We start from the raw sequence: 21,055 nt of genomic DNA, 5'->3' as shown, positions 1-21,055 counted from the left end.
TTAACTATTGCCAAGAGGACAAGGCTGATGCAGTCTCCTACAGGGTACTGCATACAATCTTGCCTAACACTGGTGGCAGGTGGTGAGGATGTATTGTAGAGTTGTTACATTGAGTATTTGCTTTGCTTTTTTTCAACTAAAAACCTTCACAAGGCTAAGCTCCATTAGAACAACAATTGTAACATGCCTAATATGGATAATTTCAAGCAGGAAGAGCCCTGCTCATTCTAACAGTAGAACAACTGAAAGAAAGGTGTACGCTCAGGAATCTCCCTATTAAAGGAAAGAAAAATTAATTGATTACAATGTTGTTGAATCACCAAAGGTTGTATAGTAGGCCTGTAACTCCTACTAATCCAGAAAATGGGGAAATTGAGAATGAGGATGATAATTCAGAGTCTAACTCTAATCTCTTAGAAGAGTCAGAGGAGGGAGAGGAGTCCCAGGATAGAAGCGCCTCTTTGCATCAGCAAGCCCTTTTGCCTAAACCTACATCCACTGGGACCCCACAAAGTCCATTAACCCCCTGTTCCTCTTCACCCCAGTCTCCCAAGAATTAGTGTTTGACACTATATTTAAACTCAAAGCCTGGAACTGCAAAGGAGACACTGTTCCAGCGCAAGTAGTCAAATCATGCGCCCATACACTCACACCTATCATAACCAATTTTGTTAATGCTTCATTTAATGCCACACTGTTCCCAGCCAGCATTAAAGAAGCTTGGGTTCCTCCCCTACTAAAAAAAACCTCCCAATATCCTACTGTGCCTACCAATTACCGGCCTATAACAACAGTCCCATTTTTTACTTAAAATCCTCGACAAAATAGCTTACAATCAAGTCCAAGCTCATCTGGAACACAACTAGCCCCTTGGCAGTAGACAATCTGGCTTTAGGCCTAGTCATAGCACGGAAACGGCCCTTATGGACTTAAAAATCCAGGTGGATACCATTAGGGACACAGGAAAACTCTGCATTCTCCTTTTGTTGGACCTATTCGCAGCGTTTGACCTTGTATATCACAATACACTCTGCGCCAACCTAGCTAAAGATTTTAATTTCTCTACTGATGCCACTTTGTGGATTAAATCATTCCTAGCTGAACAAACCTCCAGAGTGTCTATAGGCAAAGAAGCTGCGGACCCCATCCCCATTGGAGTACCCTAAGGCTCCTGCCTCTAACCCACTCTTTATAACGCATAAACAAAGCTTCTATTCTCTGCTTCAGACGATATGGGTGTTATCTACACCAACTTTGCAAATGACACCCAGATCCTCATTTCACTCTCAGGGAATTTCACCCAAGATACACTGACTATTAACAAAATCTATGCCATAATACAAAACTGGATGGCACTTAATAATCTCTGCCTCAACAATGAGAAGACAGAGATTCTCATCGTGGGTTCCCATTCTAAAATAGTTGCACTCCATCCAGACTACTCTTCTATTAACATTGACGGTACAATGATACCTGTACTAAAACAAGTAAAAACTTCAGGAGTGTACTTGTATGCAAACCTCACAATGATTAAACACATTAGCACTCTTTCATCATCCACCTCTTAGACCGCGAAACTAATTGTCCTAAGCCGCCAGTTCCTGACCCCTACCAACTGCATTACTTTGGCTACAACTTTGATTTGATCAAAACTTGACTATTGCAATGTATTGCTACTCGGTACTTCCATCGCCAATATCAAAAAATTACAACTAATACAAAACGAAGCTTTATGGGCCACCCTAGGATTTAGAAAATCTGATCATATCTCCAAGACCGGAAGAAATCATCATTGGCTGCCTATTGAAGCCAGAGTTATTTTCAAAACTCTCTGCATCACCCTCAAATGCCACCATGCAAAAGCCCCACCTACTTGAATAGTGCTATAACCAAAAAAGAATCCACCAGAACCCTAAGATCTAACAACCACTTACTCTTAGCAACGCCCCGCTACAGAAACACCAGAGCATGGGGCAGTAGTTTCCAATACCTAGCCCCCAAACACTGGAACTCCCTCCCACTGAGCATCAAACAAGAGGAAACTTTCACAGGCTTTAAAAAAGTGCTAAAAACCTGGTTATTTAGCCAATACTAATAAAGCTGCTACCGTAGGATTTGTAAATAATACTGCACCTGTGTTGTACTTTTTCGATTTATTGCAAATACCCTGTATCTTGTACTACTGTATCCACGCTGTAATGATCTTTTGACTAATGTTTTAACAAACTATCTGTAACCTCGCTGTGACACCTAAGGGTTTGGGCGTGTAACAAATGCAATAAATAAATAAATAAATATCAAATAAATAAATCACTGAGTCCAGAATATGTGTCTCTTGAGAAAAAGAAACTTGAATTGGAATTTAATAGGTTGCAAGCTCAAGCCAAAACCAAACATCAGGACATCAAACTCAGAGAATTGGAAATGCAACATGCTCTTGAAATCAAAAGATTGTCTCTTGAAAATGTTTCCCTCCCAGAGACCTCTAGGTCTTGAAGTTGGTCATTCCCCAAAAAGACAATTATAAACTCATAGAAAAAGGACACACCCCAGTAGGGAATGAGACCAGGAGAAAGGTTGTGAGTAAAACAAAGGTTTATAGAAATAAGCATACAGAGGACTCTGCTGCCTTGGGAGTGCTCTGCCAAACAATACAAAAATGTTACATTATAAGCTTTAGAAACATCACTAGGGACGTCTCCCTATAGGTACATCAAGTTACACTGGGATTGGTGAAAGCCATTGATACATTATAATAGTGTAGGGGCCGGCTCCACAGGATTGGCTGGCAGCTTGGAGGTCAGGTAGGCATCACGTGGGCCAGCTGGGCTCATTCTTGCGAGGTGATGGTCAGGCCGGGTCCACGAGAGGAGAATGCTCTGTCTAAACTAAGCTACACAATATCTCCTGACATGCAGTGAATAATGTAAAACATTAACCATGTACCATACCATGAATATGGGGATACCTATACATTGTAGACTCTTATTTACACATTCCTGCCTCAGGTCTTTGTAGAAGTAAAGGGTACGAGGGTCTTGCCCTCCAGGTGTTTTATCAGGGGGCTTGATCTAGGATTTATTTGTCGTGGGGCCCCAGAGCTTGAGGGAATGGATTGATAGGTGTTGGTTTTAGGTGGAATATATGATGACAGGAAACCAGTTATATTGGGGGCACTCTATGGTGGTCAGTGGGGAAGAGTCGCACTTCTGTTACATCTAAGGAAGAATGGAGGGGCAACATGTTGTACAGGCAATAACTTCCAATGGTGGGGGAGTGAGAGGAGCAGGAGTAGGTTTGTGGAGACGAATGGGCCACAAGTCAAGATTCGCCCTGTTCACACACAGGGCAGTGATCTCAGAGGAAGGAAAAGAATACACTTTTTACTTGTAACAATTCACACCAGGGCATTCATGAGAAATGAGTGTGGGCGGCACAAACACGGGAGGAAGAGGTGGGGGCTATCATTGTTAGCTGTGCGCGGCGCTGCAAATGGGAGAGACGGCTTCTCAGCTATCAGGATGCACCCAGTCAAAAAAGGGAACCTGGAGGTGCACAAAATGGAGTCCGAATGTGTTGTACAATAGCCCCTCTTCCGCTGTTGTCAGGGACAGGCAAGGAGGACTTCTCCACACTATTACATGAGCATTTGGTTTCTTTTGTGCTGAATGTATGGGGGGCAAAATGACCCGTCCTCCCTTACAGCCTTCCAGTCCCAAGAGGCCTCGCCTGCCTAAAGAAGCAGTGAGTATCTATGATGTGAAACTTGATATTTTGGTTTGGTTGGGTGCTTTTGAATACAATCATGGGATTCAGGGTCTCACAGGGAATCAGTTGATTCCTTGGCTTTTGTCTAGGCTTCCCCAGGTTGCAATTGATGCTGTAATGAAGGTGGGGGAACTTGAAAGACAGGAGTATGAGAATGTGAAACTGGCTTTGATTGCCAGATTTGGGAAAACTCCTTCCTGGTACCTTAAGAGGTTTAGGACCCTCAAAAAGACTGATGGTACCCCTTGGGCTACCTGGGTGTGGAAATGTTTGAAAAACTTAGATGGATGTGTTAAGGGTTACACAGTGAACTCCTTTGAAGGAATGAGAAATCTGTTTTTCTTGGAATCTATTTTTGATGCCTGCTCTCCTGAGCTGAGACAGCACTTGGCTGACTCAAAAGAGATTGATCCCAAGAAGCTAGAAAAACCGCTGACTTGTGGGTTGCCAACAGGGCCACTCACAAGGATTCTGGGGCCACTCACAAAAATGATGAGGGGAAGCAGCACAATAAAGATGACAAAGAGAATTCCAAATCCAACCACCCAAAAGAGGGCCACAAACATAAGAAGGGTAAGCCATATGGGAAACCAGGTCAGTCAAGTGAAACCTCTGGTGCTAAACCAGAGGGAGGTCAGCAGAAGCCCTCATTCCAGAAGACATTTGGTAAATGTTATGCTTGTGGGTCAACTGACCATGTGAAAGGGGATCCCAGATGCAAGGGTAAACCTTCAGGAGTCCACACTGCCTCCTTAGCGTTCATCCCTGAGGATGAAGTTCAAATGGCAAGTGGTAACTTTCAAGTATTGGCTGAAGACCCCATTGGAGTCTCAGACAGTGTTTCTTTAGTATTCCTGGGTCTGTGAGAACAGCAGAATATAGATGTGTATAACTTTATTCCAGATAATACCAAAGAATATTACAAGGCCAGTGTACTTTTGAATGGACAGGAGACCCCTGCCATTAGAGACACTGGGGCTCACAATACTGTAGTGGATGAAACTTGTTTCGGGACAGAGGATGTTGCTAAGGCACCAAAGGCTCCCACTAAGCTTGCTGGAGGCCACTCCAGATGATTCCTAGACTACCAGCACTCATCCAGTGCAACAATAGGACTGTGAGTATTTCTGTCAGTGTACAAAGTGAGGTACCTGGGAGAGTCCTGTTGGGGAATTAATGAAAAACTCTTGGAGTTGTATCAAGCACCCTGAGGCCTCCCAGTAAAAGGAAGCAGGAGCAGACTAGATTGGCCAGACAGGCAACTCTAGAGGAAGTTACAAAGGAACCTATAACTTCCAGTCCACAGGAAGGACACCATTTCACTTCTAGGACAAAGAAGGAGACAAAGGGGAAACCCAAGGTCTCAGGAAAGAAGAAAAGTGTCACCCCTGTTCAAAGGACAAGGAAATCCCGAGAGGACAGTCCAAGGTCACACCTGTGACCCCTCCACCAGCTGATGCTGAGTGTGAGGAACAACCAGAGAATGGTGATACAGCTACTGGTGAAACAGAGCTGGAGGAAGCTCTTGCTTATGTTGGAGATCTGGATCCTAAAGACCATCCTGAGTTGCAGACTTTACTTGCAGAGGGTGGACCCTCTAGGGCAGACTTTAGCAAAGGTCAAAGAGAGTGTCCTACTCTTGAAGGACTTTGTCAACAGGCAGCTTCCCTGCTGGATGGGCAAGCACCAGGGAAGCACAGGTTGTACTGGGAGGATGGCCTCCTTTACAGTGAGCCTATTGAGTCTACCCCTTTGGGACTACAAAAGACTTGTAGTGCTTCAGGAGGTGAGACCCCAGTTTCTACAGTTAGCCCATGAGATTCCTTTAGCTGGTCACTTAAGTTTTAAGAAGACCAAGGAAAGGATTTTGCTATATTTTTACTGGCCCAAGATGGGGTCTGATGTAGATAAATTCTGTTGAAGCAGTCACACTTGTCAGACTTCTGGCAAGAGTGGAGCCAGGAACGTGACACCCTTAGTACCCCTCCCAGTGGTGGGAGTTCCTTTTGAGAGGGTACTGATTGACATTGTTGGTCCCTTAGACCCTCCCACATCTTCAGGCAACCGATTTATGTTGGTTGCGGTAGACCATGCTACCAGGTATCCTGAAGCCATACCTGTAAGGACTGTTACTGCCCGGGCAGTGGCTAAGGCCCTACTTAGTATTTTTTTACCAGGTTAGGTTTTCCTAAGGAGGTTATCTCAGACAGGGGGACCCATTTTATGTCCCACTATATGCAAGCCATGTGGTAAAACCTAAAAGTGCTCAACAGCCTACCATTCTAAACCAATGGGTTGGTAGAGAGGTTTAATAGGACAATGAAGAGCATGATAGGTGCTTTAGAAGAACCCCTTAGAAGAAAGTGGGACCTTTTACTGCCATGCATTCTCTTTGCTTATAGAGAAGTCCCTCAGGAAGTGGTTGGCTTCAGCCCCTTTGAGCTCCTCTATGGGCATCCGGTTTAGGTCCATCGGCCCTAATCAAGGAAGGGTTGGAGAGTGCTCCTTCCCTCAAGCCAGTGAGATTCACTGACTATGTGTTAGGTCTCTGAAGGAGAAAGACACAAATGATGACAGAAGTTTCTGATAACTTGAAAGCAGGTCAGGCTCTGGTTAAACATTGGCATGACCAGAAGGCCAACATGGTTGATTGTACTCAAGACCAGTTAGTTCTAGTTATGGTGCTTACAAGGCAGAGGGCCTCACAGGACAAATGGATTGGACCCTTCAAGGTTGTGGGCAAACTTTGAAAGGTCAATTATTTAGTGGACTTGGGCAATCCCAAGGAGGCCCCTATTGATAGATTGACTTTTTGATTGTACCCCGTTTTTATACTGGTTTTAACTTTTATACATATTGTGTATTTATACTGGTTCCCTGTTTTGTTATAATTTGTTTTACTTACTCTAACCTGCCACGGGTTTTGACTAACGTGATATCTCTTCTTTGCTGATCCAACAGTGCAATTTGAATCAGAAGCATTTTGCTCTCTGCATGCACTGCTAGCGGAAACTACAATCCCCAGAAGGATTTGTAGTCCGGAAGTGGTTTTTGTTTGAAACCTGGCGTGAACGCGCCAGCGCAGACGGGCTTAGCCAGTCTGTGTCAAGTACTTAAAGACATGCTGTTCATGCTCCCCATAGATTGACTTTTTGATTGTATCCCGTTTTAGACTGTTTTTAACTTTGATACATATTCTGTATTTATACTGGTTCCCTGCATTGTTTTAATTTGTTTTACTTACTCTAACCTGCCATACATTTTGGATAACTTTATAGCTCTTCTTTGCTGATCTAATGGTGCAATTTGAATCAGAGGAATTTTTCTCTGTGCACACACTGCTAGCCGGAAACTACAATCCCCAGAAGGATTTGTAGTCCGGAAGTGTTTTTTGACTGAAACTCTGCGCGAATGCCCCGGTGTAACGTTGAAATCTGCTCAGCCGTCGAAAAATGCTTAGGCTGCTACTGCGCATGTGCTGTGTTGGTGCGCATGCGCAGTAACGACTGTCAGGAAAGCATTTTTCGACGGGTGAGTTGTGATGAATTCTATGCGCCCCCCGCCCCAAACGGTTACGTTTAAATAAATACAGTGCGGCCCCCGCACCCCCCAAGCGCTGCAACCATGCCTGTGTCATTGAAGCCCGCTCTGCGGCCCCTCCGCCCCTCCTAAGCGCCACCAACCACTGAAGGGCATTTTATGAAAATGCCATCCTCACTGCTTCACTGAAGCCCGCTCTGTGCCCCCTCCGCCCAGCCCGCTCCGCGGCCCCTCCGCCCCCCCAAGTGCCACTGAAGGGCATTTTTTGAAAATGCCATCTCCCCAACCACTGAAGGGCATTTTTTAAATATGCCGAGCATCACCCCGCCCCACCCCGACCATAGTGTATATATAGAAGGGTCGGGTCCCATTTGTTTGCACCGTTGTGTTTTCAGTGAACACTGAAGCTAAGTGAGCATGCACCTTTCCCTACGTTCTTTACGTCCTGCTTCCCTTTCCTTATTATTACAATATTATGCTGCTCCCTGCTGCACCATCTCCTCCAAACACTTGCACCTGCTGTCTATGTTCCCTGCTGGCCTGCTGCACCTTCTCCTCCAAACAATTGCACCTGCTGTTTATGTCTGCTGCACCTTTCCCTATGTTCTTTACGTCCTGTTTCCCTTTCATTTTATTACAATATTATGCTTCCCCCTGCTGCACCCTCTCCTTCAAACACTTGCACCTGCTGTTTATGTCTATGTTTCCTGCTGCACCTTTCCCTATGTTCTTTACGTCCTGCTTGCCTTTCATTTTTATTACAATATTATGCTTCCCCCTGCTGCACCCTCTCCTCCAAACACTTGCACCTGCTGTTTATGTCTATGTTCCCTGCTGCACCTTTCCCTATGTTCTTTATGTCCTGCTTGCCTTTCATTTTTATTACAATATTATGCTTCCCCCTGCTGCACCCTCTCCTCCAAACACTTGCACCTGCTGTTTATGTCTATGTTTCCTGCTGCACCTTTCCCTATGTTCTTTACGTCCTGCTTGCCTTTCATTTTTATTACAATATTATGCTTCCCCCTGCTGCACCCTCTCCTCCAAACACTTGCACCTGCTGTTTATGTCTATGTTCCCTGCTGCACCTTTCCCTATGTTCTTTACGTCCTGCTTCCCTTTCCTTTTTATTACAATATTATGCTGCTCCATGCTGCACCCAAACACTTGCACCTGCTGTTTATGTCTATGTTCCCTGCTGCACCTTTCCCTATGTTCTTTATGTCCTGCTTCCCTTTCCTTTTTATTACAATATTATGCTGCCACGCTCCTGCTCCCTGCTGCACCCATCTTCCACACATTTGCACCTGCTGTTTTATAGTAGATCTTTTTTCAACGGTTGATAAGTGTTCAAATCAGTCCTTCACATATTTTACACTTATTTTCGATGATTGCCATGCTACATATGCTAGCTTTACAGGACTTTAAGTATGTCGAAATTATAAAAGGTGGTACATCTGCTGTTGTAACTAACCTGATATACTCGCATGTGATGAGTCTTTTGAATTTGGGGTATGAACTAAGCGGGGCCACCCAAAGTGAATATGCAAAAGAAAGCTTCCTAAAACAGCTTTCGAAATTGTAAAGGTGACAAGCACAAACGTTGGGTGGAAAGTAGTCAGTTCAAAGTAAGATCTGATGGTTGTAAAGTGTAATCAGCAGGCGGTCAAATGGACTTGGCTTCCATTGATTTTGCAATCTAAACATATGGCCAAACCCTGATTAATTACTATAACTTTCTGTAATGCTAGGGGGGACAGACACTTTACAAACAGCAAGGAAGGACTGGATCATCTGGCAGAAATATGTGTATTGCAAGAAAGCTGGTTGTTAACCAATGTGTTTGTTGATGGCTTTACAGTTCTTTTTAAAAACAAAAAAAAAGGCTACCAGTGGTGTTTTGGATGCCCCAGGGGCAGATTGGAAATTGTGCCGAAATTGGCTTCATGTGAGACAAATTCTATTGATTGACATAAATATCAATCTTTTATTTGTAAAAATTGAAAATAGACATTGTGTTTCTTAAATGTTTCACCCACTAGAAAGCAGAATGTCTGAGCCCCTTAAGACATCTATTTGTTAGGTTTTAGCCAGCAATCAAATGTGCTAGCCACGTACACACCACCAAACACTTTCACCTGCTGTTTAAGGCAGTCGAACTATGTTCCCGCTGGCCTGCACCCACTCCCCATAAACCCCATCATCATCACGTCTCCTCCCCTACACAATACGCACCACCAAATACTTGCACCTGCTGTTTAAGGGAGTGGAACTATGTTCCCTGCTGGCCTGCACTCAGAGACGTTTTTATGGGAGGGCAAAAGGGGCACTTGCCCAGAGCCCCCACCTTGGAGGGGGCCCCCACAAGACTGCCTGATCTAAATAAGTAAGATTCCTTTGTTCACCAGACTTAAATAGCACACATAAGGATATGTTATGGCATGGTGCTGAGGCTCTAAACCTATTGCTTGTCTGTTTTGGCAAGTACATTCTGCCTCGATCAATTCATCATGTGATGCTTTCTGTGTTCACTGTGGTATATGTATTTTGTGTGTTTGTTCCTTGCTGCACAACTCCTCTAGCATTCTTTACTCCTGTGGTAATTATGTCTATCTGGTACAATAGCCAAATTTGAAATGCATATTGGTAAATTGAGTGTCACAATGGTTCAGAAGTTGGCTCAGTGTGTGAACACTCATTGCAGAGATATGTGTTCCTTTGCAAGATTAGAATAGCACATTCCTGTAAGGCTGGCTGAGCCTTTCCTATGTAAACATGCCTCTGTATTGGTCTTGCAGAGCAACAGTTCTTATTATGAGCAACGTGCTTGCACCAGATAGGGGTTGCTATAAAAATGAACATGTCATCCTTATGGTGAAGGTCTAGAAATGGGTTTGTTCAAATGGGGTGTTGTAAAACTCTGGCAATCACCTCCAACGATGAGCATACACTGTTAGTCAAAGAAATGAATAAGTATCCAAATTTGGAACCAAAGCATTCATGCCTGTATCCTGGCTTTGCCAGCAGACAATACAGTGATCCTGGTCAAATCATCTAATATCTCCTACATCACTGTACTGTCTTCTGTGAAGTTTGCCTCCTCCCATGCTGGTGGCATCGTTTAGCCCATTCCTTGATCTTTCTTCTTACGTGGGCCATTTGAGTGGAAGGGGTGGTAGACAAAAGGGAGCATACCAGATGGTGCAGGACTCGGGCAAGCATATTTAAAAGTCTGCTCATTTGACACAACTCTCTTCCCATGTGTTAACCATCTCTGACCTTGTTGCCCCTGTCTCCATGGTTGCCCACCTTCATGCACCCTCTCTTCCCATGTGTTAACCATCTCTGACCTTGTTGTCCCTGTCTCCATGGTTGCCCACCTTCATGCACCCTCTCCTCCCATGTGTTACCCACCCTCTGACCTTGTTGCCCCTGTCTCCATGGTTGCCCACCTTCATGCACCCTCTCCTCCCATGTGTTACCCATCTCTGTCCTTGTTGCCCTCTCTCTGTGGTTTCCCACCTTCATGCACCCTCTCTTCCCATGTGTTAACCATCTCTGACCTTGTTGTCCCTGTCTCCATGGTTGCCCACTTTCATGCACCCTCTCCTCCCATGTGTTAGCCACCCTCTGACCTTGTTGCCCCTGTCTCCATGGCTGCCCACCTTCATGCACCCTCTCCTTCCATGTGTTACCCATCTCTGAACTTGTTGCCCCTGTCTCCAGGGTTGCCCACCTTCATGCACCCTCTCCTCCCATGTGTTACCCACCCTCTGCTGCCTTGCGTTACCCATCACTGTTCTCCCACCCTGCACCCTCTCCTCCCATGTGTTACCCATCTCTGTCCTTGTTGCCCCTGTCTCCATGGTTGCCCACCTTCAGGCAGTTGCCCTGGACTGGCAACATTTTCTATCAATGAAACCATACAAAGAATCCTCCCGTTGGACTCTGTTGCAAAATTAATTCCAGTTCTGATTTGGCATGTATTTGGGCGACTTTCAACGGTAGAAAAGTTTTCATGTACTGGAGGGAGTCGTCTGTTTGCGCCTTATCCAGTAGCTTGTATAGTCTAGTGATCCCTTTTTCATGTGTGCCCTCCCGTATTGTTAGTTCTAGGCCTACCGGGGGTCGTAACCCTGCTCTTTTTACCTCTGGGTGTGAGATCCAGTGACACAATTGAGTATATGTGAATCTGTGGTTTTCGACAAGGCCAAATGGGAATGTTTAATATCAAGTATCTGACAATATGCTAAGTCAGCACTGTGGCAGTTCCGTATGGGTATTGATCTGTTGAGCACTTCCCGCAGGTTGTAGTAGTACAATTGTCATCACGTAAGTTAATAGCATTGGGCGCGGTGCAGGCAATGTTCAATGTCCACATGGCATCCCGCAATAACCCGCCTTCTCTGAGAATGCATCTGCTTGATTGGTCAGAAGCACCCGAAAAATGAGCACGCCTACCCCCAATCATGGCACATTAGATTCTTGGTTTTAGCCTAGTAGCAGAAACAAACAGGAATGTTAGAAGTTTGCAAAAGTACAGCATTAGTACTTCCTACCGACCCCTTTTCTTAACACTTCCCCCGAATCAGACCTCTTATCAAGTGACTTCACACACTTTATTCTTTTCATTGTTACCACAAACACCTTCACCCTTTGTGTGGTATCGGGGGCTTGCTTGCTTTCAAACACTTGGGGTGTAACTGCCTGTTCACAAATCATTTGTGCAATGCGATCATAGTTTAGTCAATGGTAGCTCAGATGGACCTGTGTTGTGCAAGAGCACACTAATAGTACCCCAATAGTCAAATTCGATCACACCTCTCAATAGATCAATGCTTTTCCTCACTAGACTCAATCGTGCAGCAATGCGTCCATAGGTGTCAACTGGCAACTTGCTTCCAATGTCTAGTGATCTCAATTTGGTTTGTCCTGCTGGCATTAGCTCATTTTCAAAGGTAAAGACATTTAGTCCAATACTGCCTGCTGTTGCTTGTTTCTTTTTCAGTCTTCCATACAATTTGTGTCTTTAAAGTCTGTTGTTTTTCACTTGCCAGTTTCCCAAAAGGTGTCTGCTGGTTTCTCGGACAACCCCTTTAGAGTGTTAGTCTATGTCAGTTTCTTTATTTGCTTCAACAAACCATTTATTCTTGCAATAAGCCTTGAGGCTTCTAGATCATGGCTTATGTACAGTGTCCATTTTATGCTTTACCTCAAAGCCCAGTTTTGCACGTGGTGTCCTGCAAAATGGCTACCTTGGTCAGATTTGATTTCATCTGGAATACCATATGTCTTATCAGATACTCCATCCCTTGCAATGTAGTCCGCTGATCTGCATGCGTGGCTGGATGGGCTAATAGCAATCCTGAATATGTGTCTACCAGTTTCAACACATCATTTTCCATTTTCAGGCAGCAAAAGTCCAATATAGTCAACTTGGCAAATGTTGGCTACTTTTTCATCTCTCTTCAGAGTGCCTTGAGGTTTCCTTTTTAGTGGATGGTGCTTTACTTCACAGCATATGGGGCACTGGGATGCAGCTTGCTTGGCATTGTCCATTGTAACGGACAGTTGTCTTTTCCTAGCCCATTCATAGGTTCCCAGTTTCCCCATTTGTCTCGATGTTTGGTACGCCCAGTCTGCCATTGCTTGTAGCACTTCCTTTTCTTCCGGTGTTGTCACTGGGCGAATTCTTTTTTTTTTCCTTTTGATCAGCTTCATCATTATAAAGTTCAGCAAGCGAGGTGTCAGAAGGCATGCGTGCATCGACATAGCCAATGAAAATTGTGCTCTTTTCACCTTTTGTTTCTTTCACCTGTTTAATCATGGCAGCTACCGCTTGTAGCTCAGCATACTAGCTTGAACCCCCAAATTCTTCTCTCATTAACAGTGTTTCTCAATGGGGTTGGAATGCAACTACTTGCCAGCGTCTCTGTTCTTTCTCATACTTCGTAGCACTGTCCGTGAAGCAAACATGTTTCTTTGCTTCTTCCGATAATGAATCATAAGCAGGTGCGATTTTAAAGGGAGATTCTGGCAGGGCTGCAGGGGCACTCGGTTCAGGCATTTCCTCCAAATGTACAGCTTCCAGCATTTGTTCCTGCAACTTGGAGACGCCCGTACTGCCAGCCTTCGCGTGTTGGTGCAGATACCACTTCCACTTGACATGAGCGGCATCTTGCGCTTTTCCACCTTTTCCTCCCACAGCACATTGAAGCACCCATCCCATGACAGGAATTTGTGTGCACATTGGGCCTCATTACGAGTTCACCGGTCTTGATTCAACGCAGCCGGTAAAACCGTACCGGCATTGTTTACCGGACCGGCGAATTCCGACCTTTGATTCTGGAAACACCACCAACCCGAAACCGCCACTGCGGAGACAACACACCCGATAACTGCGTAGGCAGACACAGCACAACGACACCCACAGTTACCGGCAATAGGTAACACCATGCGCATTAGGAGCAGCATGGACAAGGAAACTCCCCAACGAAATTGGCGGTAAAACCGTGAACACTGTGGCAGTACTGCCGCCACCGCGGAGATAGCGTTAAACAGTGTCAGGTGAGCTGAATCAGGCCACAGGTGCACCAAAAGAGCCCAGCTGGACCCAGCAGGCCCATGGAGCCTACAAAAGGGCCACACCCACACCCACGCAAACTCTAAACACAACTATGCAGGCAGCCGCTGTAGCAGCATGAAAAGAAGTAACAACATGCTAAAACATGGAATATCAACTTAAAAGACAATGTTACAGCACATTTTTTTTTTCCCATCCGAAACAACAATCAGTTAACCTTGCAGGTTTACAAGCTAGTCGCATGTTTGCATTACAACTTGATTTCAGACGGAAGAATTGCATCTAAATAATGCACTATGGCTTTTATGACAGTAAACTTCATATTAGAGATTAATAAACTCCAGATCTGTTTCTCATCTGCTTCATAATTGAAGTTTAATAAACTAGCGAAAAATGTAACTTGTGGTCCCATTAATTTGTCGCAGGATACTACCAGATGTTGGAGTGTCTCCCTTTCATGTGGAACTTCACAATAGCGACAACAGTTCATTTTGTCTGGAATCATTTTACGCCTAGCAAGGACCTCTCTCGTAAAAATGTATTCCGTATGTTGGAAGACGGACATTTCAATAGGTAACCTGCCAATTGGCCCAGATGTTTATTACCAAAGTTCTCAGGATTAAAGTCCCTGTATTTTAAACAGGATTCTCTATTTTTTATCCATTCTCATCTGTAGAACTTAACTTTAGCACGCAACGGGTTTTCTAACAAAAGTGTGACCGTTATATCTGCTTCGGCCATAGTGTTCACTACACAGGATCGCCATGCCAAAGGGAAATCATGCATTGATGAAGCCAGCTGATGTCCAACGGTACTCAAAATATTGCTGTTTTCCAAGCCCAAAAGACACTTATGGAAAAATCCACACATTTGCCACTTCACCCTACAACCACTCAGTTCAAGCCTAGTTCATATCGCAAGATTTGTAAGGGTGTGCAATTCGTAATATCGATTTCCAAAAACGTGCTTCCACTTATTCCACATTTCATCACTGGTGTAAAGTTTTGACTCAACACCGTATATTAATACTGGAATAACTTTTTGTTCATAGAACTGTAGGATATGTTTCAGGGTGAATTTCCCATATTTAAAAATGAGTATTCTAGCCTGAGAAATCAGAGTTGATCATTTAGACTGTTATTTGATCAAAACGAGAGTATCCCTGACAGTGTTCTGTATAGTCAGGCCTAGATATTTATATTTGAGTACTTGTTTCAAACACACATCTCCAATGGACCAAGTGCAATTATTAATTCTGCTTTTCGATTGATTTTTACATACAAGAATTTGTGATTTGTCCAGATTCACAATAAGATGGTTAGCTTTAACGTAGTATGCTAAAAAAAACAAAAGATTTTGGAGACCGCTGGGAGTTTGTGAGATCAAGACCAGATCATCAGCGTACAGTAACCATGCTATGCGCTGACCCCCCAATTCAGGAGCATCAGAGACCACTTGGAGGAAGGATTGTCCTATGTCTAGGATGAATAAATTAAACAATATTGATGCCATTATGCAGCCTTGCTTAAGACCAAAATACGTACCAAAAGACGATGACAACAATCCCTCCAAAGTTAATCTCACCTGCATGGATGTATTCGTATGCAACTGAATTAATATTGCTAGCTGGGGAGAAGGACAGCCAAGAGACGTTAGTTTTTGAAATAGCAGTTCACGATTGATAGAGTCAAAGGCAGACCGGAAATCAATGAATGCAAAATACAGAGCTTGTTTCCGGGCTGCATACTGCACTTTAAGCATATTGATGGTAATTATGTTGGGCATAGTACCCAGACCGCTTACAAAACCGGATTGAAAAGGGTCTCTTTTATGATGTTTCTGCGACCAAATGTTCATATCTCTTAGTAGTAATCGACAAAAGATTTTCCCCGGAACATGTAGCAAGGAGATGGGTCTGTAGCTGGCCGGGTTGGCCCGATCTCCTTTCTTATAAATTGGAATGGTTATGGAATGTTTCCATGACGCCGGTATTTTTTGAGAAGAGAGTATGTTCATGAACATCATGTACAATATATCCATCCAAATGAGCGGATATTGTTTCAATATCAAGTTTGACAAACCATCCGGACAGGGGGCCCTGGAATGGCTGGCTTTGTTGATGAAGTATAGAATATCATCTTTATCAAACTTGATATTGAATTTAGACAGACACCGTACTGAATAAATTACATTTGTCCATTTGTGCTGCATATAAGTTAGAATAGTACTGAACCCACTTCTCTTCGGTCACATCATTAGCCTGAACTGCAACCTGATGACCTACAGTTGCTTGATTTATGATTTTCCATGATTCTGCCGAGTTTTTAGTAGATAGCAATTTCAGCATATTGCTGCCATCAGCTTGATATAATTTGGCCTGCTTACCCTACCCCTTACCCAATTTCTATATCTAGTTTTGATATGAGTAAGGGCCGTAGCTCGTTTGTCACCAGGCAGTTTATAGGCCTCTCTCTTTTCCGCACTAACTGATGCTTTCTTATTTTTAACTTAATGATCATAAACATGGAAAAAAGGAATTTGTCTTTGCTTGTGGCAAATGGAAGCTGGTGGAATCGCTGCATGAGTTCATGATAGATAACCGTTGCACCTTGATTTTCAATAGTTTCACACTTCAGATGAGCATCATAGCAATGCTTGAACGCTTCCAAGGAAGATTCTGTCCAAATTGGCCTATTCCTTGAAGAGTTTATCGCTTATCGAACCCTTGAGGTATTTGGATTGCTGTATATTATTTTTACAATTTGAGATCCTGGTCGCGTTGAGCATGTTATTATCACTCGCATCACTGTGTAATACTTGAAACGATTTTATTTTATTCAGAATGCTTGAATTGACATTAATGTAATCAGTGATTCTCTCGCTAATGGTACGATGCCATGTCGCCTTAGGAGTTGTATCAGAGGAGAAGGAACCATTTAGCATGAATAGGCTTCTGGAATCTGCAAAACTTGTCCATTTAGCAAGACGGGCCGATTCTGATTTTTCGATTTGGCTCAAGACAATGTAGGTTCAAGTCACCGGCTAAAATGATGGTATCAACATTGCCATCAAGACTTATCAGATCCAAAGCCTTGTTCAATGAGTCCAGAAACCTATCATCAGTAATGCCCATCGGGTTCCAATATACGTTAATAAGAGCACATTGGAGATCATTGCTAACAAGTCTGGCCATTTGAATAAAAGGATTTGGTGAGAACCATGGGCTAAGTTTCAATGAGCGACTCTGTTTAACAGCTATAAGCAAACCAGAAACAGGCAGCCCAAGATTACCCTTGATTGCTGGATTCAGGAGAATGTCATAGCCATTCCACGTTGGGGCATAGGTGAGCCACGATTCTTGAATTAGTATTATATCATGGTCGAGCCAAGTGATTGCCTGATTGTTCATTAAATGCTTATGCCCTCTGGAATTCCAGCTGATCAAGGAGAGAGTAATTTCATGATTATCCAGCTGCTAACGTTGTGTGCATTTCGCATTGCAATTGCAATCATGTGAACAATTATTATGTTGATTGTTTAGTTGTAATTGGGGAATTTGCTTCACATTGTCAGGAGAAAAGGAACTCGGGTGAACCTGGTCCAGCCTGGATGGCAAAACCAAGGCTGAACAATTGTGACTTAACTAGCCAGATGGTATTAACGTACCCTCGAGTTTATCCAGAGTGTTACTGAAGACCAATTCGACGGGTCCGTAAATTCCACTTGATCAAGGTTAATCGTGCCAATGTCATCGAGCTCTGGAATTTCATTAAAGATGGATAGAAAGAGGCTTGATTCAAGTTATACTGAGGCACTGGGGAGGGACGACAGCTCATCAGTAATGAGTGAACTGCCGGCCGCTTAGTGCTAGATGTTGGAATCTTTTTTTTCATCAAGTTAGAAGGGTCATTGAAGTTTTTATTCTCTGTGACCCTGGCTCCCGATTGGAGACCACTTGTTGAAATGCGAGTGTCAAGCAACTTCAAAAAAGTAGATTTAACCACCTCTTCTATGTCAACAGATGACAAAGTCAAAGTTACTGGCTCTGTACTGATATTTTGACAATGCAACTCTGTTGATGTTTGTTTCTGCTGGGTGTTATCATGAAGTTGGGATTGAACAGTTAACACTTTTTTTTGCAACAAATGGAACAGGTTCACTCAGACCTGCTTTTACGGCAGAACAAGGTGTTTTGAAAGTTGGAGCTGTGTGCTCATTTAACACCAACTTCAGGTTCTTAAATGCAGGTTTAGTGGCCATGTAGTCATCTACTGCTTGTCTTATTTCTCTGCGACGAGCAGTTTGGTCCTGATCCACCAATGGAGGCACAGGTATTAATGATTGTACTTCACACTTTTCATTCTCACAACTTTCAGAGGCTGCAGTTGCAGCGGCATTCTCCAAAGAGTTCAATGGACTATAAGAATTGTCAACAATGCTCTTTCCCAGCAAGACTGTAGCCTTCTTCGTCTGGGATTGTAACAGATATTTTTTGGCTATAGCCTTAGAGACAGTATTAGATGCTGTTGGAGGTATCGAGATAATTTTAACAAATGATTTGATTTGTGATGTTGTCTTAGCCAGGGATCTAATGTTTTTGGTTTTCTTATTCAAATCATCCTTTTTGATCCCTTTCTTGGCAGGTAAATCGCATACATTTGTACCTGTGCCAAATAAGCCATAATTTAATTTTTTTGGTGGATCTACCATGGCTTCATTTGTCACACCTGCCAATTCAATGATAGGGTTCAAAATATGAGGAATATTATGAAAATTCTCTATAAATTTGTCTGTCTGCATGTTTGTTTGTGAGCTTACCAATTGGTACAAGCAAGGCGGCTTAAACGTGCCTCCTAATTTCTCAAGTGTGTTTGTAGTAGACAATTGCCAAGATAGGATCTGATTAAGTTGTTGAGAGTGAACATCCGCCTTGTTAGCAAGTGCTTCAAATAATTTAGCTAAAGAAAGGATTGCTGTGTTCATAGAAGTTAGAGCAATACCAGTTAAACCTCTAGAATTTTCAACCGATTCAGCTGATGAAAATTCATTGACCCCAGATTTTCGTAGGGTTGGAGCAATGAAAAATATGTTTTCAACTGAATTTGCTTCACTAACATTGGTAAACAGAACCAGTGATCTAGAAAGGTTTTCAGATATAGTATTCGCAGTAAAACAAGACGCATTTGAATCCAAGTCAATTACCACCATATCACCATTACCTGTTGTTTTAGACAGTTTTGAATTAGACACATCAACATCAGATGGAACAGACAAAACCGGCGGGGGAACACCTGTTAAAACATTATTCAGCAAAATACTGTCCGTTAAAGACACATTTTCTTTAGCAACGGTTACCATAGGGGCAACCTCTGGCGCATGCATTTGCCCAACCGTCGTTGGGGCCACTCTAATGTCCTGTTTGAGAGATTGACATCGAGGGGTATCATTTTGCGGCTGATTTTTTAGAAGCAACTGATTTATCTATAAGGCAGTTCGCCACAGCCACAAGATTGTTGTGTTGCAAGTCATTGCAATCCGGGTGAATCACATCCCGACAAAATGGGCGAATGTCCATGCCCAATAAAATCTCAGCCTTAGATTTTAATTTGGGTTTGGATGTACCCAGTCGCAGTGTGGAGCTCAACCGGGATCTTTTGGAGGGTCCATGAGGCGATTCAGAGGCAAAACCTTCACCATTGGAGCAATGAGCAACAGTCACAACGGGCATGCCCGTTTTCAAAGTTGAAATGCCCCTTTTCATGGCGTGCTCAGATCACAAAAGACTAATACCCAAATAAACAACAGGCAAAGAGGAAGAATGTTACAAGTTAAACGCTTCACCGAGACGAGTGCGGCAAAGCGGCTAAACGGGTCTTAGAGGGGCAGAGGTGAGCCAGTTCAAAATATCAAATCAGTGCAGTGACACAGATCTCCCCCTCACTCTCCCACTTGCTTACCATATACAGAGTGCAATTAGCACACTGGACCGAACACAAAACGCTAGCTAATAAACAATTTCACTTTTGAGTAGCGTTCGCGAAATTCCACCTCGATTCAGAGGCCCTTAGATGCAGCCTACCGTTATATCCCAATTACTTGCCCAGGGAGTCTCCCCAGCCCCCATGCCTCTCAGCCTAACAGCACAACAGTACTTCAAAGATACTTCCGAGGTGCGCGTGCGGGTGTGCACGTATAAAATGCTATATTGACCTGCAGAGGAGGCGTGCAGGCAAGGGGCGGGATCCCAAAGGTCACGCTGCAAAGGCTCTAAAAGAAAGAGAAGAAAATGCTATGTAACCCACGTTAACGTGGTGAGAAACCTCCTGCCCCTTGCATCAGCACCAGTCCCAGTCCCAAAAGATGAAAGGTGCAGAGATATATTTACTGTGGTAACGGCAGTCCAAAACACAGCATTTCGCTTCCGAGCTCCTTCCTCTTGCGCATACAGCGCCGTGCGGGAGTGAAAAACAACCAAATCCACAGGCACAAGTCCAAGTCCAATAGACAGCAAGAGCCCTCAGCAAGAGCCCTTAGCACAACAGTACTTCAAAGGTACTTCTGAGGGGCGTGCGCGGGTGCGCACGCACAAAATGCTATATTGACCTGTAGAGGAGGTGGGCAGGCAAGGGGGCGGGGTCCCAAAGGTCACGCTGCAAAGGCTCGTGGTAACGGCAGTCCAAAACACAGGGTTTCGCGTCCCAGCTCCTTCCTCTTGCGCATACAGCACAATGCGGGAGCGAAAAACAACCAAATCCACAGGCACAAGTCCAAGTCCAATAGACAGCAAGAGCCCTCAGCAAGAGCCCTCAGCACAGCATTACTTCAAAGGTACTGCAGATATCAAACCCTGCACCCATACCAAACCCAAATGTGCAGCCGGCCCGACCTCGCAGACCGCCGGCAATACCCCGCATAAGGGCCTCACCCTGGAACCTGACCCCAGGTTAGATCCACACATTATACCGGCTGGACTGTCCAACAATCATGTCCATCGTCACCATGATTGAGGACGACATCAGCACCCGTATTGGCATACAGACAGCAATCCCACCCCGGCTGAAGGTGGTCTCGGTACTTACTGCATTTCCTTGGGACTGGAACCTATCAGCACACTGTTGATGAGCTGAACGGGCTGTCACAACCCTGCTTCTCAAGAATACTGGA

This window comes from Ambystoma mexicanum, chromosome 1p, assembly GCF_040938575.1.
Source record: "Ambystoma mexicanum isolate Mex_15411 chromosome 1p, UKY_AmexF1_1, whole genome shotgun sequence".
Taxonomy (NCBI): domain Eukaryota; kingdom Metazoa; phylum Chordata; class Amphibia; order Caudata; family Ambystomatidae; genus Ambystoma; species Ambystoma mexicanum.
This window is presented reverse-complemented; position numbering follows the sequence as displayed.